This window comes from Coturnix japonica, chromosome 8 (genome assembly GCF_054131305.1).
Source record: "Coturnix japonica strain WE chromosome 8, WE-NBRP24, whole genome shotgun sequence".
In the NCBI taxonomy this organism is placed as follows: domain Eukaryota; kingdom Metazoa; phylum Chordata; class Aves; order Galliformes; family Phasianidae; genus Coturnix; species Coturnix japonica.
Genome location: NC_140670.1, coordinates 6768413 through 6791566, shown reverse-complemented (window position 1 = coordinate 6791566; position 23154 = coordinate 6768413). Strand labels below are relative to the sequence as shown.

At 42.6% G+C, this 23154-nt stretch overlaps 1 long non-coding RNA gene across 2 annotated transcripts in view; it reads right to left on the bottom strand.

Moving 5' to 3' along the window:
• LOC107315542 (uncharacterized) overlaps positions 1-22897 on the bottom strand; it is a 41995-nt gene extending 19098 nt beyond the window's left edge. Inside the window, exons 1-4 of one of the 2 annotated variants that reach the window (XR_014948854.1) lie at positions 22548-22897; positions 10444-10570; positions 5777-5860; positions 4459-4556 (exon numbers count right to left, since the gene is read on the bottom strand). This is a non-coding gene — a long non-coding RNA (uncharacterized LOC107315542). Of the gene's footprint in view, positions 1-4458; positions 4557-5776; positions 5861-10443; positions 10571-12354; positions 12671-22547 lie in introns of those variants that run through there. The other variant, XR_014948853.1, reaches the window with a different exon arrangement.
• Between the last annotated feature and the right edge of the window lie 257 nt (positions 22898-23154).

The window sequence follows — 23154 nt, the reverse complement described above, 5'->3', positions numbered from 1 at the left end:
CATGATGGCGCACCCTGGCTGCTCTGAGATCCTATGATTCATCCTGGTGCTACATACTTCTAAAAGATACAGCCTTAGAATAGTTCTTATGTTCATTAAATTATTCATGTTCCAGATGGCCACAAAAACACCTGGAAAGTCTACAGCAAACTTCAGCTGTCTCCAGGCAAAAGCCTCAACTTAGAGTGCTTCTGGGGTGACCGAGAAAGGGGTAACCAGAGACACAGTTGCCTCATATGCGCTCTTGTTAGCACCAACTCATCTACTGCCATATGGTGTCTTATGTTGAGATAACCTGTAAACATGTTAGCAGGAGTCTAAATAACATTTAAGAAAAAATATAGTATGAGCCAACCAGTTGATCACTACAACCTGTAATTGTAAGTATTCTTACCTTTCTCATCATTACAACAGTCTGCTCTGCTGACCTCACAGTTAAGTTTCATCCATGTCAAATTCTTTTCAATAATATACTCAAAAGGTTATTTGTAGATCAGACAGCGATTAATGAATAGCACGGTGTTTGCACTGAGTTGGCTGAAGGCTGCTATAGAATGTCTTGGGTTGGAAGATCACCTTAAAGCAAGATGTTCATCTGCTGTGGGTGGCAGCTCATGCAGTCTTCTATCATAGTAAAGAGAGGACTGAATTTGCAGTACAGCTGCTATTTCTGCAATGTTAGTTGTGATGTGCGGCGCTTCTGTGGGAAGTCAGACTTTCCTAGCAAAGAACTACCTTGGAAAAAGCAATTCTGATGAAGCCTATGTACCTGACATCTGCAAACACACGACTAAGCAACCGTACTTACACTTACAAAAACACATCACCTCCAGCATTGGTTTGGCACTGCGAAATAACCAACAGCTCCACGCATCATCACCATTTCTCCCGTGTAGTCCAATCTGAAGGTAATTTGCAGTAATACTTCCCTCCTCCCCCACCCCTTTTTAATTTCAGGCCATTGCTGTAAGTGTGCTCTTTGCTCTTCCTTGCAAATAACCTAAATCTTGTCTCTTGCCTGCACTGATTATGTGTCAGTTAACTACAACGATATTCATGTAGTTGCACAGAATAGATATTTGGACAAATGAAACTGTACAGTTAATTATGACCAGATGTGTTTTGATACAGCATTTAAGCCTTTGAATTATCCATTATGGTTACACCCTTCACTTAAAAAGAAAAACAAACAACAACAAACTATTACAATATTTTTGTCTTATATATACATTTCTAACCTTGGGGCATTTACTGTGCTTAACTGTAGTGCCAAAAATTTCATCTGCCCATAATTTACACAGTCATAGTTTGCAAGCATTACCCTCAGCCATGCCTTCCTACCACTACTTCAAGGACAGCTCACGGGTATTCCTCTTTAACACAGCAGCTCTTCTTTACTTGCATTTAACTGTGAAGACATATGACTACCTCTTTCCCTGCCACAGACTTGGAAAACCAACTCACACAAATGCATTTCAGTGCCCTCACTTTCCCTTTCTTTTCCTTCTGTCCCTTACCTTTCTCTTGCTTTCCCATTCTCTACTTCCCCAGCAGTAATTTGCAGCACATCTCTTTGCTTTTCTTTCCAGCACAGTAGATGTCTACTTTAAATGCCACCTTGTTTAAAGATAAGAAAAACTGCCACAGAACAAACTATTCTTCCTGTCCAAATATAAAATAAAAGCCGCCTTATTTTTAGGTCAGGTGTCATTTTTATTATTTCTTTCCCTCAATGACTGTGAGGCAATGAGAAGAGGCCAGAAATTACTTTTTTTTGTCCTCCCTAGAATATACATATTCAGAGCTTTTAGTAACCTGATTTCTCCCACATTGACTCATCCACAGACCATGCTACAGTGGAGCCCCAATTACCTGATGTGTGTGTCAGCTATCTGTAATCTGCATCCTGGACCTTAGCCTACTGTAATGGCACCAGCAACACGATGCACATGGACTATAATTTAAGTTAAATTCTAAACCTAAGTGCAGAACACAGCAGTAAGCTGAGGGAAGCCGGGTTTCTCTTTGGGTGAGAGCAAGCTGTGCACTATGGCAATAAGGTGAGAAACCAGCCATGCTATTACTTTCAGAATTTGCCTTTCCTAAAATGACTAATAATACCTTTACAACAACACAGCATTTATGGCAGCCATCACTTTGGTGATGGGTACAGGCAACAACTCATCCTGATTTCAGTTCATGTTTTCATATATGGTTTTGTTAGCCACTATATAATGGTAGTCAAAACATCAAATTGGGTTGCACAATTAGAAACAAAACATTCTGAGGATTAAATATTTGCCTTTCACTTTAAACTGCCTGTAAAAACAGCTTTTACTTCATACTACCACGACTGCCTAGGTTATCAAAAAGCCTTTCCAGTGTGTAAATATAATCATCTGCTGACTGTCTCTAAACATATTGCCATCCCTGGAGGAGAACGCATGAATACATCCAATATTTGAATCTTTTCTTCTTTCCTCCCAACTGCAGCAGAGAGGATATTATTGAGGGATGCTGCTAGCAGGTGTGCATGACGCTGCTGTTGTTTGCCCCTTGGGACCCTGGGTTACTGCTGAGAAGCTCCAGGTGCAAAGAACAGGAGTGGATGTGAATGGCATGGCTGCACTGTGCCTGGGATGGCTGTGGCACCACTGCATGCACTGCAGAGGCGCTGCTTTGCTCTGACTGCTGTGAATGTCTTCTGTATTAGCCTCAGCATTGTGCCTGAGTACACACTTACACTATCACTTAACTTTGCTGTTCACTGTCTAAACCATTTCACCATTTCCCCTGTTTCTACCCAAGTCCTAATCCCTAAGCATCCAGTTTGCTGTCAGCCCCACACAGCATCATCCCTGCCATGCTAAACACACCCCACCTTCCTCCAGCAGCCTGTTCTTAAAAAAAAACACTTCCTATTTCTGCAAAATAATGCTGGTGTCTGTAGCTGAGGAGCTGCAATAAATTCTTCCTCTTTTAGCTATCAATTAGTGCTGGTACCTAATCTGAATGTTCTAAAGTCTGATAGATCTATTAATTGAAAACCACTAGGTATCTAATTTCCAGGTACTCAAAAATTTCATTTCTATTCTGTTGGATGGGATTTCTATTTAAAATTACCATGCATATTTTTTTTTTTTGCTAAGCTGTGTTTCTTTATCCTGATGTTATCAGGATTAGGTGCAGATACATTCAATGAATGGCCTGGTTGAAAGGGATGCTCTGGTCATACCTCTCCCTGCACTGCTGCAGACACTGCTCGTGAATAGTGCAAGATCTGAAAAGATGGAGGAAAATGTCACTCCATGTAAAAAAAAAAAAACCAAAAACCACCTCTGTAGGAAAACAATACAGAACAAAGCTTCAAAAAATAGCCATCCTAAGAGAGACATCCTAACAGACCTTCTGCACGACAACAGCACATGCCGCTTAGACATGCACGAACCCTAACTCAGACAGCCTTCACAAAAGATATGAGGAGTTATTATTTACCCCTTGCACAGGTACGTACTGTGAAGCTGAAGTCAGTCCCTAATGAAAACACATACAGGCATCATCCTCAAATAAATACATTCATCTGGTATTATTCCTTTTATTCAAGAAAATGTGCCTGAGAATAGTTGCCCATATTATGCAAAATGCCAAGCCTTTTCTCTCTCTTCAGTTACACATTCATGAATCCCTAGCAGTTCTTTGTCCCTGTTTCGAGGGAAGTACTTCTTTCTTTCTTTAGAGTGAAAGAAAACAGGTCACTAACTACATGGCAAGAACTGAATAACATGCCCAATAATCACACAATCATTAAGGCTGGGAAAGAACTCACTCTGCTATCTTCAAGTCCAACCATCAACCCATCCCCACCAACCACAACCTAGCAGAACTTAAAGCATCTCATCCTATCACTGTTATATGGGAAAGAGGCCAACCTCCACCTCACCACAGCCTCCTATCAAGTAGTTGTAGAGAATGATAAGGTCTCCCCAAAGCCTCTTCTCCAGACTGAACAATCCCAGTTCCTTCAGCCATTCCCCAGACCCCTCACAGCTTCACTGCCCTTCTCTGGACACACTTCAATGTCTTTCTTGTCATGAGGGGCCCAAAACTGAACACAGGCATTTCAGGTTGCACTCATTACCCATTAAAACACAATGTGATATGAATGAAAACAGGGCAGAGCACAGAAATAGGATATCCTTTGTATAATTGCGACACTTACTTTGTGTGGTATTATTCCTCTAACTGTGACAAATATTTCAATATTCAATATAGTCCATACTAAAAACAATTAAAAAAGCACACATCTTATGCACAGTAATATACAAAAGAAGAATGGTTATATTCACAATATTATTGAAAACACAGTATTTCTAAAATACGAGACTTAAACAAGAATCTGGGAAAATATTACATCAAAAGTGAGAAAAGCTGAGTGCGAACAAATCACTTTGTGAGTACCTGTGTATATTCATCCCTGTGTGACCAGATTCACTCCTTCATCAAATGCTGGATGCATTCCTCAGTTGTGCAGGGTCCCGGCTATAACATCATAGAACCTGATAAAGATAAATGGTGATAAAGAATTAGAAGCAAAGATGAGAAAGCCATGAGGGATGAGGGCTTTATTTCCAAAGTGGGGCTCTGACTTTCAAAGATAACTACACCCAACAGAGATCAATAAAAAACTAAATTAGATTTGATTCGGGTCCTGAAATGGATCTGTGGCACTGCAGTCTTATTTAGTTCAATGCCACGTCAACTCGAGGAACCTGGATCAGTCAAACAGTGGGCACTGGGGGTGTAGGCAGCCCTTTTTGCACAGCCATAGTGGTGGTATACAGGAAAACAAGCACATCAGGCCCCTGTGACACAGGAACCCAGAAGGACCATGGTGTGAGGAACCGGCGCCCTGCACGAGCGCCATGTGGAGCCCACTCCTCCAAGAACTGTGTCTGTGCAAAGAGTGAGTCCAACCACTTGTGAAAGACTGTGCTGTAACTCCAAAAACCCAAAGTGCCCTGTTTTATCACATACACTTAATTTTCCTCACGGACTACATTCAGAAACTACACACCCATAAAATGGGTATGTTTTATTAATCCTGAAACTTCTCCACACTAAGCTCCCATGAAGAAGTAACAGCTCATTTCTCTGATCAGATGTGGTAACACAGAACTATGAGATCAAAATCCACACTCCTAGGCTAATAAATCCCATACTGGTAAGTCCCCCCACCCACACCAAGAATTCATCCTGACCCCTAACTATCTCCAAAAACACACTAAGTGAAATTTATTCTTATTGAACACAATGTAACGTTCTGTTTTTTCACCATTTTTCACATAAAGTATCTCTCACTACAATAATTAAAGAAAAAAAACTTCCAACTCAAATGTATATGAGAAAAGGCGTGAAGGTTAATCTCCATAATAATTTCCGTATTAGATATATATGGAAAACATCATACATTTATTTTATGGAGCCTGAAAGAATAGCATTTATATTTAAGTCTCACATATATTAAAAAAGTAAAAAGATGGCAGACTGATATTATTTATTTAAAGAGTCAAAGATAGAATTCTAATATCGTTCCAAGATGAGTTTTCAGGCTTGGATGATTTTATGGCTGTTAACGTCAGACAGCAAGTACTGTGAGATAATTACTAGCAAAAGGAGTCTCTTAAGTGCTTTGTCTGTGTTAAGATTCCCAGAAGGGGAAGCATGAGGGGTAGCACAAAAGGTAATATTGTCCAAAGAAGTAATCCATAGATTTTACCTGTTTCTCCATCCTGGACTCGTGTTTCTGTCATGCAGTTGCCATTCTCATGGTATGGAAAGATGAAAAGCCAAAAGAGGAGCTCTGAAAAATAGAAGTCTTTTAGAGTTTCAAATAAAGCCAATATTTAGTTTGGGGTTACATGGAACTTTCAGTGAGCAGCTTCAAAGGCAGATTTCTATCACAAAACAGCCCAGAGATCTGGTGCATTATTACAGACACATCTTCAGAGCAGGAGCTCTTCATTCCTGCTCTGTCAGGTTCATGACCCCCTGACTGGGAAAGTAATTTTTAGCCATCAGGATGTTTTTAATGAGAAACACACACAAAAAAAAACAAAACAAAAAAAAAACCAACAAAACAACAGCATTACTGAGAAAAAGTGAAGTCTTAGAAAAACACACTTTGCTATCATACTGTTGTCTCACTGCCAGCGAGGCTGCAATGAAAGCTAAAGACTCTGGTCTTCATTCAGCATCTGGATTCTCAAGTCCTAAAGAAGGATCCAATACAACTTGAGTTGCAAATTGAGAACAACTTCTGCTCAAAAGGATGGAACAACAGGGTTTCAGTAAGAAACAGGAAATAAATTCAAAATCTTAGAGAAAATATTTCAGTACAATTTTCAATGGATTTAGAAAATAGTATTTTTTTTCCCCCTCAAAGCTTTCTGTAAAGAAGCAGCACCTAATTTTATCTCCAAAGAACAGTGGTAAATGCTCGATTCTGATACTAATTATACGTAAATTTCCCTAAAATATCACTTTACTTCAGCTGACTTAATTGCTCCTACGGGAATAGACTTCTTGATTGATCTCTATTGCATTTTCATGTCTATTTTTATCCATCTTAACTGGATGGATCTTAAATGGACATCCTAAATAGAGTCCAGAAAGAGTAAGGACAGTCTTTACAACCACAGCATCCAATTTCTCAGCCACAGGAGGAAAATAGGATCACAGTACACATAAATCCACATTTGTTTTCCATCACGAAGGAGGCAGCATAGAAGGAAATACAGGCATCTTTAAGGACATACAGAAACTGAAACTGGAGCCCACCTGCAGTGCTTTCACTCCACCATCCTAGCAATGCAGTCTCCTCTAATACACTTCAGTATACTGTAGCATAAATTACTTCTAACTTAAAATGGAGCCAGCAATACAGGTAAGGATTATTAACAAGCACATAGTTTGTCCTTTATAATGATACTGTCTGTCTCTCTTCAGGGTAGCAGAAGCCAGATCTGGTGAGTTATTTACACATCTGATACAGGTTTTGAGGGCAGATCACACACCTACCCAGTCTCGTGGCTTTCCATGAAGGTGCAAATATTCACCCATTTTACTGATGGCATTTTATTTTTAGCTTGACAAAAGGTATTTATACCCATTATTAGAATAGCCTTATAATGCGACTGGCATATCTGTCGGTTGCTCTGTTCCACATATTGAAAAGCAGTAGGAAAATTATCCCACTGCCACGCAGTGTGTCTGATGACAGGGGAGTTAGGCTGACATTCTCTGGGAGCATTAAATACACTCACATGCACATATCCAGACGTGCATACGAGTTATCAGCGTAAATAAGGAAGAAGGCAAACAGCCCATCTGACCCGCAGTCAAATTATCTGCTGGTTATCCTCGCTGCATATCCAATAGCTCATTTTTACTCTTTAGCAAAAGAATTTCTTGACAGGGGAGCGGCGATAAAACACTGGGTGAGATGTAACAGAAAAACCTCTGCAAGCAGTTTGCGAGCAGTTACAGTTCGGCTACTGCATAAAAATGGGATTAAAAAATAGCCTGCAAGAAAGGAAAGGAAAAAAAAGACCAAATCATTATGATCTTGATATATGCCATTTAAAATTCACCTGATTTCCCCCTGCTTTCCCTCATAAATCAAAAGTGAATACACAGATCCCAGGGACGAGGAGCAGGTGGTAAAACAGCCTAAAAATCGCTTTTCTATACTTCAGGAGAAAACTAATTTCATGCTGAAAAGAAAAGGTCATTTTTACTGCTAGTTTGGCCACATGGCTCCCAGGTACCAATTCTGCAAAGTATGACACATTTTCACCGCGGGTCATTTGTTTCCTCTGCAGATTTCCTACAGACCTACAGAACTGATACACACCGATTTTCCCATCTGTGGCTTTGAGTGTATAATGATGATTGGACAGTTTATCTTTCCTTTAATCTGCAGAAGTTTTGTCTGTATGTCACACAGAGCAACCTTCTGATGACGGTACCTGAAAGAGACGCTGATATCGATACCCTTACATTGTATGTTCTGTGTTCCTCCCAGCCAGCTGTAGCTGCTGAAACCAATACGTCCGGCCACAGATATTACAAACAGATGAACATAGTTGGAGGTTTTCTGCAGAGAAGCTGATGCCTGAATTTGTTTGAGAAATAAGAGCTTTGTGCTTGAACAGAAAACACTATTTCCCTTGTTAACCCCAACACTAACCTCTCTCCTAATTACACCAAAACACTTTTTTTCTCAAGGACAGAACAGAAAAAGTACAAAATTCTTCTTGGCCACGACGGTAAGGAGATAGCAAGTGCTTAATCCTCAGACGTGGCAAGGAAAAACAAAACAAGACAGCAGAGTAAAGCAGTGCAAGGCTGCATGACTGCTCCATTTCCATGACCAGAGTATTCAATCACACAGCATGGGGAAAATTAAATAATATTCAATATGCTGAGTGCACTGAATAGGAATTCATGTGGAGTTTATTCAGAGGTATCAGACGCGGTATGTCACCATGTAAGGAGAGGCATTTGAGCTACATAAAGGCTGATGCCTTATGTTTTTTAATAAAGTTGAGGACAGATTACGTGGCTTTGATTTCAGCTCAAGGCTGCATTGGATGGAAGCTATTTCCTTTACAGTACTGAATAATTTGGAAGTTAGAATAAAAAAATGCAAAAACCTCTGGATAACAAACAATATGAAATGGCAAGGTGTTAAATAGATGCATCTGAAAGAAAATGTCATTGAAAATATGAGAAAAAGGTCATTGAAGCTAAATGGACCGACACAAGTAAAGCCAAAATGACCATGTTGCACCAATTGTAATTGTAGCCTGGATTTTTGCTTCTTTAATTACTTTCACTTAGAGCTCCTGATTCCTGACTATGCTCTTCAGAAAACCAAGTTGATTGCCACCTTTATTCTTAGTACTGCAGAAGTACTTGCAGTGTGTACAGTGCATCACTCAGCCACAGACACCTCAGCCACCTCCAGCCCTTTGGAGTAACTGTGCCTGCATCCATGAATCATAGAATAACTTACTTGGAAGTGACCTCAAGGATGCTCAGTTCCAACCCCTGGCTGCAGGCATTGCTGGTAGGTCAAGTACTATAAGGCTGTATCAGGATGCACAGGGCCCCATCCAACCTTGCCTTGAATACACAGGGATGATGCATCCATAACCTTTCTGGGCAACCTGTTCCACCATCTCACCACCCTCTCTGTGAATATCTTCCCTGTGACATCTAAATCCTTCCTCCCCTAGTTTACACCATTCCCACTTGTCCTGTCACTGCCTGCCTTTCTAAAAAGTTGATTTCTTTCCAGTCTCCTGGATCATTTGCTGTTGTTTTCCCAGCAGATATCCAGGTGGTTGAAATCCTGCATCAGAATGAGAGCCTGCAAGTTTAAGTAAACCCTCTGAGAGCTGCTGGCTCAGGATCTAGCTCCCCTACAGCTTTTGTCAGTGCCCCAGACACCAGGCAAGGCCTCAGTGAGTGCAGGGAGGTGCTGAGCTCCCTCCTCACTGCAGCATAAGCACAAGCAGCAGGGATGCAACCTGGGATGGATGGCACAGAATGGGTGGGATGCTAGAAGGAGCCTGCTGCAGGGCACCCTCCAGTTAAACAACGCACCCGGCATTCAAGCAGTCATCTGCACTAGGAACTCAGGTACTGACACACTGATGTTAATGGGAATTTGTGAACAGCCTCCAGGAAGCTCAGAGCCTTGCGTTAGCACTGGGGAAGCAAGAAGGACAGAGGTTATGGGAATAGTATGATGTGGGTTCTCCCTGCAGGTACCTTGCAGGTTGAAGCACACAAAGACATTTGGCATGAGTCACACCCAGCCTGTCCCACACAGCTTTCCGGCACAGCTCCCTCTTCAGACAGTGGGGCTTTTTTGTTGTTGTTGTTCAGTTGTTACTGTTGTACTGTTTTAATATTGTGTGCAGTTCAATTTCTGTGGCCAGCACTGATTGCTTAACTTCTTCAGAGAGACAGTGAAAACTGCCAAGAAAGACTGCCTGGGAGCAGCATCCTGCAAGCGGTTGGGAAGCCATTAGCTGTCTCCCAGCCCTGGCATCCTCCCCCCTAAAGCACTCCCAACCACAAGCCAATGTGCTCTTGCATAGGCTCAGATGAGGCATCTTGGCCTTGAGGGCAGCTCTACGTGGGGCTCAGGGAGTTAAATCACAACAGTTGATCCTTGCATGGTGTCATAACTGTAAAATCCTCCACGAGGAGCAATGCAGAGAGTGGGTGTTTTTGTGCATTCATCGTGTATGCTACAACAAATGGCAGTTTTATGGTTAAATATGCTTGAATGGAAGGTTAAGGTTCATCTCCCTTCCCTGCCCTAGATTTCATTTATCACCTTAGGTAAAAAAACTAAGAGACAGAAAATACCTTAAAAACAGAGCTGCTTTCCTTCACCTTGCCTTTCTAGTGGCTTCGTCTCTGCAGCTGAGGCTCGCGTACCTGGAGGTTTGCTTGGGGCAATGGGATCTCTGAAGTCAGGGAAGCAGCCTGAAAACTAAAGCATAGGCAAAACCTACAGTAGGCAATAAAACCAATAAAACAGGAGATAAATGAGAACTAGGAACCTGTCATCGCCAATGAGCTCATTAAGGGTTAATTAGCTGATACTGAAGTGGAAATACATTCCCCCCAAAACAGAGATCTCAAAAAGGCCACAGTTGACCTCACAACTACTCCAAGTGCCACGGTTTCCCCACTGCACCAACAGAGATCTACCTTTGGCTCCTATCTGCTGTAAGGAGAACAGCTATTTTATGCCCCCCAGAACAGGCACACTGCTGTCAGCTAAGAGCAGGAGGGATGGCAGGGAACTGTGACATTTCTAATAGCTACTCATTTCTCTCTGGATAAAATCGTTTCTGAATTTAAGTGTGCGGGTGTTTTCCAGCACAGTGGAAGATAAGACAGATGCTGGGTAAAGATTATGCTGAGCCCAGGCTCCAGTAACATGATTGTGGGCATGATGGAAGCTACATAATGCAAAGATATTGCATGTGATTTATAGGTGGTGAAAAGAGGGCTGGGTTAATGTTTTTTGTTTCCAGAATTCTGCCAGTTTAGCTCTGTGCACTAAAAGAAAGGCTGTATTTAACGGGCAAGTTGGTAGACTTTAAATTGATAGCATCGTGCCTTTAAAGTACCGTGCCATCCATGTCTACTGAAATTTGCTGAAACTGCTTTATTCCCTGTAACGCCCATCCTACAGCAGTGCTGTAGAGATCTTTCTGCTCATTCTGTGTGCACAGCCCTCAGACAGCTTTAGCTGCTTTCTTCTATGGAGTTAACGTAGTGCCACAGCTCTCCACATTAGTAATATTGGTCACACTTAGATATATTTAACGGAGTCAGAGGGAGACAAAACCATATTCATGAGGAAAACAGAGCAGTATCTCCAGCCAAACTGCAGGCAACACAAGGATAATAACAGAAGACATGAGATAGGAGTCAAATACAGACAAATGAAAATATATTCTTGCTAGAAGAGATTATAAGGAACAATCTGGGCATTGATAATCCATGACATAAACAGCTTTAGGGAAGGAGAAAGTCCCGAGTCATTACCTCCCTTGCTTTTTCCCTACGGCAGTACCGTAGTGGAATAATAATAAATTCCTGGGTGCCTCATATCCCTCCTCAGCCTGTGCTGCCACTGCTCCTTTTCCCTGCTTATTCTCTCTATTGGCTTTATTCTCTGTGTCTGTTTTTATCCTACATCACAGACTTAATCTTATGCGTGTTTTCCAACCTAAATGATTCTTTTATATCCATCTCCTCCTCGCACATTTATTTTCATGCCGGCAGTTCTTTTTCCCTTTCCAAATGCATTTATTTTGCCAGGTACTTTTCTCCCTCCTATACTTCTTCAGGGATGCCAGCTGAAACTCAGAGCTGAGCTTCTTATTGCTGGAATAGAGACGTTCTGGGCAACCCCCGCGATCCAGGATTAATCAGCCAGGACTCACCTAGAGAGCCCCAGGAAAACCCCTGCAAAGCAGAAAATGCCAGCAAACCAGTTCTTCTTTGGCTTTTCAGCTTGTCCATACTTTTAAGGCTTTAAGAGTTATCGCCCTTCAGTAAAAATGCAAAGCAATTAATAGAAATCTCCGTAAGAAATACAGGTATACTGATTCAGTTTCCTAATCCAGTAGCCTTACTTGAGTCTTAAGCCAAACGAGTATAGTTTGATCAATTTAGGTCATGTATTTTCCAAAACAGTAAGGAAAGAATAGAAAAACAGTTTTCCATTGAGGCAAACAGCAAAAATAAAGTGTAACTCACCAGGCCTTAAGGTGTCTGGAGAAGCCATTCCTGTGGCCAGAGCCAAGCCATGATGCTTCCCGGTGAGATCATAGAACGGCAGAATGGCCTGGGTTGAAAAGGACCTCAAAGATCATCCAGTTTCAACACCCCGTTATGTGCAGGGTCGCCAGGCTGCCCAGAGCCACAGATCACAAGTCTGCACTGATGCATGTAGCTGTTGGTGTCCTCAAGGTGGACCTCATTCTAGAATATGCCTGCATCACTATCCAATAGTTGTTGATGGCTCTTGGTGGCCTGCTGCTACAGCAATGGGTGGAGAAGAGAATTAAGTGACCCCATTTACTGACCTGCAGTGAAACAGTTAATTTGTGAGGGTTTTACTACAAATTAGTCTTGTAGCAAAGCGACTGGGAACTAATAGGATTATTGTTGAGTGGCTCAGGTTAATGGCATTACTTGTTTGGATTTTATAAAATCCCCACAATTGAGAAACGTTTATCTAAGTCACTATAAAAACATACATAGATATTGAGAGTAAAATTACAGACGGCCAAGTACAGGATGAAATGAAGCAAACTGACCAAACCTGTGCTTAAAGGAAAACGCAAAAGCCAAATTAAATATGTTAGGCTAATGGTTTAAATGATCCAATTTACCAATAATAAGGGCACTTTAGAGCCAGGTCCTGTTTGATTTTATGCCGTATGAGTGCGCAGAGGAAAACATCTGCTTGAAAGGTAGATGGCCTGAGCCCAAAAGGGACATTAAGGGAACGAGCAGTTTGGGCCTCTGCATCTTTCCATACTCATTTCACATATTCCTCATGGTTTTCAGTGAAAACTGTACTGACTTAAATTACTTGGGTACAGCTGACTTTGTCCTGCTGAATTACTGAGGGAACAACAGAAAAGCATATAGAGCAACAGGCAGCTTTTTTTTTTTTATTTTTTTTTGAGGCTTTGATGATCAAAGAAACTGCACTGGGGACATCAAGTAATTCCAGAAAAATTTGGTTTCAGGTGGAGCTGACTCTGGCAAGCACAGCCCCCACTAGCAAACATCCTGAACTAACAATTCCCAATGCACTGGCAGCAGCAGTGCAAATCTCTGCACAGACCTTTTGGTACCTGTGATGCTGAGGCAATGTGAGGGCAGGCAGCTGGATGCTGGAGAAGATAACCCAGCCTGGATAACCTTAGAGTGAGGTAAAGGTGCCCATTTATCTGCAGAAGGAGCGGCGGCATGAGGCAGGCCCTGCTCTCATTTATCTTCTCCTCATGGATCTTTTCTCTCTCTCCCCGTACTACAGACACAACACAGCCTTTCTCTGTTCTGTAAGATAAAAGATCTCCTTTCTTGGCAGCTCTCTCCTTACAATGCAACCACTGCTGGCTTCCCAGCACCACGCTCGCTCTCCTGCTCCCACGCACCCACAGCACCTTGCCCAGGCACAGCCCCTCCTCCTCAAGTCCTGCACCCCAGTCCTGGCACCCCATGGCAAGGACCACCTCTGCCTTTCTGTTCCCCAGATGTGTGTCACAGCTATGATTTAGAGGTCAGTTCCGCCTAAAAGTGTTTGCTTTTGTTTGCCCATTTTCTTTGAATATCGGCTGGTCCATTAAGCATAATACCTACAGGTTTTAGAGAGCGATTCTTCTTTGTGAATTTCATTTAATGGCTGTTTCAGTCTATGCTTGCTCAATGCCTATAAATCTTCCCTTCCCACAAGCAGAACCAAAAGAAAAGGAAGAAATTCCATTTTCGAGGCTTGAGAGCTTTGTTTCACAAATGTACAGTATGTGGCCGGGAAACCAATGTCGAAGAAGTATGAACAAAATTGTTGTATGGCATACATCAAAAGATTTCAGCAGTTGTTCTGAAGAGCAAAATAACCAAATGTGGCTGTCACACAGAAAGAATGATGGTACTGTAACTACCACAAAAGATGTAATTTCCAAACATCCTTGACTCTTCTTGCCATGTAAATGCTTTATGCCTTTTCCCTATTTTCCTGTAGCTTATTACGCTCTCCATCTGTTGCTGTTTACATCTAATACACACAAAAAAATGAATAGGTATTATGGGATGCTGCAGATTTTATACATGCAAAAGATCGATTTGGATCTGAGCTAAAAGAACATCCTCATGGGAGGGTTTACTCTGGTGGGCAAATGCCAGCAGAGGCAGCGTTTCATCACGTGTTTGCTTCAAAGAAAGAGAAGGGGAAAGAAAAAACAACCTAGATTTATAGCCTTGGAAAGCTTTATGTATTCCTTTAGGGATGAAGAAAAAGGAATGAGAAAAAGTAAAGAAGAAAGGGAACTTAATAGACAAAAGCACTTGATACAGACACCTGCCTCAATTACCAGTATATGAAACCATTCTAATATTCACCTTCATACAAATGATTCCACAGACATCAGAGTTGGTCACTCCAATTGCTTTCATAACAAAGCTCCTGCTACATGCACCTTAGACTAGGAGCCATATGAGATGCCGTCTCATGAGGACCCCTGACAGATTTACAACAGAGAGAAGGTTGTGCTTATTGACTTGAGGGACAAAAAATACATATTTATGTTGCTGCACAACTGTTAATAAAAATATGATCAACTGCAGCTCAAGATTTACGCCATGTAGAAGATTCCAAGGGTGCAGTTTTACATGAAAAACTGTAGCAACATCTAAATTTAGGGATGTCTGATATCTTCTATCATACTGTACATTCCAGGCTTACAGTATGGCTGAACTCATTGAAGTCAAGATGCTATTTTCCTTGTTTAGACTCAATTAAAAAACATATTAAGCAAAATTTAAGGTTAGGGAAGGCACATTATTTCTCACAATTACTTAAAAACAACACCCACCCCTTTAATCAAGAAATGAGAGACCCTTCATGAATTTGAAGAAGGAACAGAAAAACAGTTTTGCGTCTAGGCTTACAGGAAGAGATCATGCATATGCTGTCAACGCATGTGATAAATGCTCAGTTCACACCTGCCAAACAGTGCTGGGCACTGTTAGGAGTTAAAATTATTCTGTGGTGAGCTGAGTGCTCACAGGGTTTGATTTACAGGATGCTCCCGACACTAAGAGAAGGAAAAGCCCAAGAGGGAGAACATCTCCTCTTCCTGTGGGGAGATGGGAAGGCAAGACAGAGGTGCTCATGGCAGGAAAGGCACCAAACTAATATAACAGGGCCTTGATCTCCCCCTCAGCTAGAAGGAAACAAACCATAGTAGACGTGCCAGAGCGACATGGCAGAAAGAGCTGGTGACATGGCAGAGGGTGCAGAGGGGACAACTGAAGCTAGAGAGAGCTCACAGACATAACTACCTTATGTCATGATAAACATGTTACCAAACACTTGCTCTGAGGCCAAAGCAAAATAACATCTCTCTCCAAAAATTCTTGCTCTATAATGGGATCTGTCTGAAGTGTTTGTAAAATAACACTGAAAATGCTTGGAAGTTTTTCTGCAACCAAATTGAAGCTTAGGGATTTAGAGTCATAGCCTATTAAAATTCTGTTTAGCGTGCACATTTTAACACAGGCGCTTCAATAAAAGGGGTTTCTGTATAATTACCTAATGACTTGCTATGTCAGTCATGATAGGTCCCACATTTGTGCCTCTCTCCTGAGAGTTAAACAGAAAATAAATACACAAGTTCTTCCCTGCTGCCTTTCCAATTTGGGCTGAAAGCAGTGAATAGTTTATGGATGTCTCTGATGCGATTTGTGCTGCTGAGAAATCAAATCCTATAAGGCATAAAAGTAGGCAAAAATATGTGCTTTTTTTCTTCTAATTGAATGAAAAAAATGTTCTTCCTGATGAGTGAGAATACACTGAACCTCACTTTCAATTTTAACACAATCCTCAGTCAGTCTACTTCCAAGTATTTTCATTGTAAGGGCTGAAAAGGGTCACAGATCTGCAGATGTTGGAATGTCATGCCTGAATACAGTTTGACTGAGCAATGAGATACTTTCCCGAGATGCATCCTGGTGTGAACAAGCGCCTCCAAAAAGCTCATAGCCATGTGAATGCCTGTTATTAAGACAGTAAGTTGGTCATGAAGTGCCCAATCAAAGACAGCCCAAATGAGGAGATATGACACCAGCAGTCCAGGACAGCAGTGCTCAAGCCAGCTAGGCCAGGAGGCATCCTAAAAGCTTTAGGAAGCCACACAGAGACAGAATCAGACTCAAGAGGGGATTCCTCTGGCTTCAGCATCTCGCAATACGTGCCAGATGCTGAAAGCAAACACCTTGGATGCTGCATCCACTGCAATGCTTGGAGATCCCCAACTAACTGGGACCTGGACCTCCTGCCAAGAGGTTGAGCTCAGCTCTCTGGGCCCCAGCTGTACCCCAAACACACAGTGCTGCACTGCTGGCTGGAGAGCTGCAGGCACTGCCAGGACTGTGAAGAGCAGTGCTCACAAGGTTTGCTGCTGTATGTCAGCCTATCCATCACACTGTTACTGCATGCAGCTGCCAGTTGCAACTAAGGCAGTAAGAGGAGGCTGTGTCAGCCAAGGGTCTGAAATACTGCTGGAGGTAGCAAAGGGGCTTTTTTCCTCACAACAAGAAACAATTTCTGCATGCAATCACAGTATTGTTTGAAAAATGTCTTAACATCAAGAGTCCCAGGTATAAGAGCAACTGGATTTGAGCGCTGCTCCCAGGAGCAGACTCCCAAAGAAGCAGCTTTACAACAAGGACTGGAGAACAACTCAGTTATCCAGATTTCCTCTCCCAACTTCATCCATGTACTTTCACACCAGTAACCGGGGGCCTGCTTTCAAAAGAGTTCATTCTCCCCTTAACCCACGCAAACAAAGCTCAGGTGCCCAGTGCCTGCTCCTGCTTCACACTGACAGCATCCCAAGATGTCTCTGCTGACATCTGGACTTAGCTACTATTGCACCGCAATATCAGAACACGAACAAACAAGTGACAAAGTAAAATAATTAATACAAATGTATAAGTGGAAACTTAGAGAAAGGTAGCATTCATGCAACTCTTCAGCCACAAACTATATGAAAAGCGTGCCCACAAAGCCTTAGAAAAACTGCAGCACAGAGCATAAAATAATATTCACTTTGTTTACCCAGCATTTCAGAGTTATCCAGGTACTGGGCCTGCTTCCCTTTTCATAAAAAGCACATTAACAGGGAAGCTCACTGCTATAGTGCTGCTGCAACACACGCGCTAATAGGGCTGTCCATCTTCCCCAGGAGCTCCTGCTTTGAAGGAAGCTACACAAAGTGCTTAGGGAATTTACCATTCAGAGGTTCCCTCAAGATCTGCATCCATCTTTCACTGATTAATAATGAAGCATTAATGAGATGGTTCTGTGTTTCCATGCTCCCACCAACTACACGTGCTCAAGCCAAGTGGTGGAGATAGTAATTCTTCTCTGGGAATATTGGTAAAACAAGGCCTGCATTTAGGGGATTCAGACTGGTAAAGACAGTTTCTTAAGCTGACATTTAAGAATCACTGACTTTCAAATACCACGTTAGCAATCAAGAAATCAACAGTGTTTAGAAGAAATGTAATTAGCTCAGCATGCTCTGCTTGAAACCAGTACTGTAGCTATCAGCTGCAACAAATGCTAAAATGCAGGATTTGTTTTTCCATTGAAATACATTACCATCTACTTTAATAAAGGCATGAGAGCTTGAGACATCAATATTTCTGAGAAACTGCTGGAGTGAGCATAGACTGGGGTGGATTTTTCTCCATTAGCTGAGCGGGTTCTGGGAAAGCAATCTGTCTTTCTTTCGCTTGGTTGGCACTAAACGCATTGCTGTGACATCGCGCAATACGACCAGGGAGAATGCGTGGTAGCTTATTATTAATATGTTTTCATTTCATTTATGTACAGAAGTTACTGAGATTGTGTTTTATACATAATTACATTACGCATTATCCAAACTGGCCTTCCTATCCGAGAATTAAGTGCAGAGGATGTCAAGATAACAGCCTCTGGAAGCCAGCGCTTCTGGGCACAGATGGCAGAGCTCATGTGGAGGGAGCAGAATAACTGGATGCACGGCTGTCAATATTTACTCAAACCCAAGCAATGCCGGTACAGCTTTAATTCAGCAGCTGCTTGGAAACTTATTTGAGTACATGGTGGTCTCAGACCACTGCAGAGTTGAGAGCTGCCACCCTTTCTGGATTCCTCAGTAAGGAAGACACAAATTAAATCCTAAACTGAACTATATACTCAAAGCTGAGTATATAAAGTAGGATGACAATTAGCTTCTGCTGTACATATTTTTCCAAGCGAAAGGAGACCTTAAGTTCTTAGCTGTCTATCACTTTAGCACTTTTCACAAGTACCATCAGTGCACTCAAATTTACAGAGTGAGCTGGAGCATGAAATCACACTTCCTTAATTTGCTCAGTGCAAGCCCCACGCTTCTCTCAGTATGGAACAAAAGGCAGCAACACCCTTCATGCCCCAGCTCTTTCCACTGTGCCAGGCACAGCCCCTGCCAAAGCCAGCACAGTGACCTGCAGAGGCATGGCACCATCCTACAGACAGCATGAGAAGTCTTCTGCAAACACACCCATCGGGACACAGGCTGACAGAGAGCTTTCTGGAATGGGCCAGGAGTCAGTACTGGGTGGGAGAAGAGTGACAGGGAGGGGAAATGTACATTTTAGGAGGAGGATGGCGGGGATAGAAGTTACAGGGTCACGGTGCTCTCAGACTGTGAGCCAGAGCTCCTCGGTGCCGTGGTCAGATAAATACTAATGCATTAGTTTTAAAACACTGCTCCGGAATGTCACCTTCATCTCCATTGATCTCTATTACCAAACAGGTCCTTCACTGTCACTTGTGACAAAAGGCATTAGTCAAGGAAAAGCTCTAAATAAACTCAGGGAAGCAAGTGCTTCTGTGAGCCACACGCAATAACTTTGCAGAGAGGCTCGGGAAAGTAGAGCAGAGGAAAAAAAGCAGCTATTACCACAACTAAAAACTGAAATGTTCTATTCTAAAATTGTCGAGCTTATAAAAAAATATTTGACTGGGGATTTTTGTTGTTTTTTTTCCCTCCTAGAGGAGGGTTGTTTTTGTCTGCATTAGAAAACAGCCTACTGAAAGACTTCTAGCAGACTGACTTTAAGCCCCACATGACACCAGGGTAGATGGCAACCAGATAGAACTGTATGGCTGGAATTTAGGCAGGATATCCTATGGGTTCATCAGGGGTCCCCACTGCCTACTACGGGAACACCTGAGCACTGCATGCCCCAACTCCTCTCCTGCTGCAAACTCAAACATCCCAGTGCATAACCAGAGCAGCACATTCCTGCCATGCCCATGGGCATGCACTGGGCAACGTCTTAGCACACACCACTCCAGTCTTAGGAGGTACAAAGTGAGAACTTCAGATTTACAAGAACAGCTGCCTAAGGAGAAATAAAATGGGGTGTTTTGGCTACAAAATGAGGTGGCTTAGCTACTGATTTGGAAAGCTGGTTGCAGGAATTGCCGTGATGAGTTTGGATGGGCACAGCCATGTAAGGGAAAGCCAGTTTGGAGATGCTCTTGTCATTGCTGACAGCTGTGGTGAGCTGAGAGCAGTGGCACCACTTTAACTACCACACACCCATGAACTGCTGCCATGCCCATTTGTCAGAGCTCCCGTATTTCGGAAGTGTCACCAGTGATGAGCCTCCAGGGAAATGATGTTTCTCTCTTCTTCTCTTAAATCTTAAACCAAAGGCAGACAAAGAGGCTGTAAATCTCCCTAATGGTTGCCCAGTCAGAAAGGTACCCCTGCAGCAGTGCTTGCAGAGCAGTTAGATGCAACCTTTCTCTTCTATACCAGAGCCCTGAGAGAGCTTTTCTCCACTGACACACCCTTTCTGGCACAAGAAAAGAAGCAGAGGCAAATGGGAGATGTGAGGAATGAGTGTGCGTGTGCTGGCTCCACAGCACCAAGGGCAGAGTAGAAGGGAAGCTCCAAGACCCTCTACGAGACCCCTATGCCCATGCCATGCAGGTTTTATACTTACCTCCCATGCCCTTATACCCTCCAGCATCAACGCTGAACTAAGTTTCTGCTTCTTGTTTTCCATAAATATTGCAGTGGAGAATTAGCTGAATTTAATTACAGTTATCATAAAATAGCAATAATTAATCAGATGCCAGTAGCAGCTGTATTTTGCTCTTCTGAAAGCCAGAAACTATTTAAAAACTATTTCATTACAAGCAGAAAACTATTGTAAAAGCAAAGCAAAAAGCATTCCATTTATAGAGCCACATTATCCCAGAGAACACAAACACTCTCCAAATAATAATCAAAAGCCCCTCTTAATAGCATGCTGTTGTGGTAAGAGCCTCTTAGGGGACAAAGTCTAGAGAGACATTCATCTGGACAGCACTAGATCTACAAGGCACAGAAAGGAAGAGAGCAACACAAAGCACATCGGTTTTCTCATCTATTTCAGCTGCTGACATGCACTTTCAGTAGAGAGGTCCATCTAATTACAGAATCATAACGTTCTCTAAATGTGCATAAATTGCTCTAATTCACACACAAGTTCCTCTTTTGCACTGCAAGGAGCATGTCAGTGCCATGAGGATCAAGCCCTTCATAGAACAAAACCAATTGGATTTGACACCCCCTACTCATGAGCTTTCCACTTGCCCTCCTCCCAGCACAGTGTGGGATCTCTCTGGGCTTGGGAGTGGAGGTGCAGAGGGTTCCCACCCCCAGCTCCCAAAGAGGGCAGAACATCTCACAGCTGTTCCAGCTGCAGGGGGTTGCACCAGGCAGCCACTTTCGTTGCCTGGTCCCTGCTAGACCATTGGGATCCTGCTCTGGTATGTTTGCCCACAGGGCTTTAGCGTGCATAAAAGTACAAATGTATTTGACCACTGAAGGAATTCCAATATTGACACTAAAAATTAAGATGCCACAAACTATGCACCATATGCAAGATCAGTTCTTTGTCACTGCTCACATGACTTATAGTTTATATCAGCCTGCAGCCTCCAAACCCTGCTGTGTAGCAGTTTTGTACAATTGTCACATCAGTTCCATGCAATCACCTGGAAAACTACATGGCAGGTAATGGGTAACACCCCTTTACATCTTCATAATGGCGAACAGCAAGTACTCCTCCCTGCACACAACCCAAAAGACCTCTTCTACATAACTCTGAGATAGCCTCATAGGTCCACTGGTCCACAGGCTGATGGGACCCGCCAGAGGACTTGCAGAAGTATTTTAACAACTAGTTTATTTCTCTCAAAGCTGAAATGTACTATAAAATGTGTCAAGGCAGGGTTGTGGTACTTTATGGATGCGCAGTTTGGGGCAGGATGCCAAGTTAAGATATGGCTTTGCATAACTCTTCAGTTGTAAAACAGTTTACACAGATTACTTTCTTAACACTGTCGATTTAACTCTCCTGCTGCATCTGAAACCACTTCTGCTCCTTTCTAGGGCTTCTCAAGAGAAGTACCCAAGTTGTAACATATTTCATAAGTGCAAAGATATTAAAACTTGAAGCATAAAGCCTCTTCCCATCCCTGATGAAGAAATTTCCTGTGATTTCTCACTACAGTGACAGCGAAGGAAGAAGAATTCTCATCAAAGTCAGGCAAATAACTCAGATGGAGCAATGTAAGCAATATAAACTCACTTTTTTAAGGTTTAAAATCATCCATTAGGAGGTCATCCAATATATTTGTTCCTCCAGGCCACATACTTGCATTAATAGTTTTCAGTCTCCAGCTCCTGACACACTGCAGTGAGCACTTTCCACCAGGAATTGCCTCCCTTTTTTTGACAAATGAGCCCACCTCTTCAATAGAAGCCTCAGACACAGTCCTGTCCTTCCAAAAAAACACTTGGTAGCTTCCCAGTTTTCAAGAGTCCTAAACTTCACAGACACTTGCCCAGAACTCATGGACTGATGAGTGGCAGCACTGAGGGGTGGGAGCAGGTTCTCAGGGTCACAGAATTGTGAAGGCTGGAAAACCACAAAGGTCATCCAGCTCAGCTGTCAAACCATCACCACCACGCCCACTGAAACACTTCTCTTGGTAACAAGGAGCTGGGTGCCAGGGCCAGTGGTAACGGGAGTGTGTGGTAACGGGTCACCGCCACACAGGGGAAGAGCAACACGAGACATCTCTGAATTTAAAAGAAATAAGAAAAGGGTATATTTACACATACGTTATTTGCTGCCTCCACGCTGTATCCCGTTTCTCATTTCCACCAGCAGTCCAATGCTTGAAGGCATCCCAGTTATGGCAGAGTCTTCAACCAGCGTCCAGGCCCGAGGTCCCAAGAGCCTGAAAAGTTGATGCAAGAATAAAGGGTGAGGGGGAGAACATTAAAGGAGGACTGCCCCCCAAATACCTTTGCCTTCTGGTACAAGTCCCACCACCTCCTGTTTTCCTTGGATGACCCCCCAGGCAAATTCTCACACGTAAAGGCCTATTTAGCAATAAGACAAATCACAATTGTCACTACAAAAAAACAAATCATCTGATTAGCTTTAAAGAACCCTTTTGAACTCTAAAAATAGCACCTATGTCTTTCAGAATGTCATTTTAAAACATCCCGTTTTAGGTAAACAGACAGAACAAGATATTGAACGGATGGCTGCTGACAGCTTAAAAAATTAAAACAAAGATCAAGCTTTGGTTTGGGAGCCTGCTGTGCATTGGAAACATTAACCTACTTCGCGTGAAGCTTGCTAACTGAGCAGAAGAGAAAACAAGTGGGGCAGGCTGAAGGGAGATGTGCAGCTCCTTGTTCTCATGCCTTCAGAGCTACA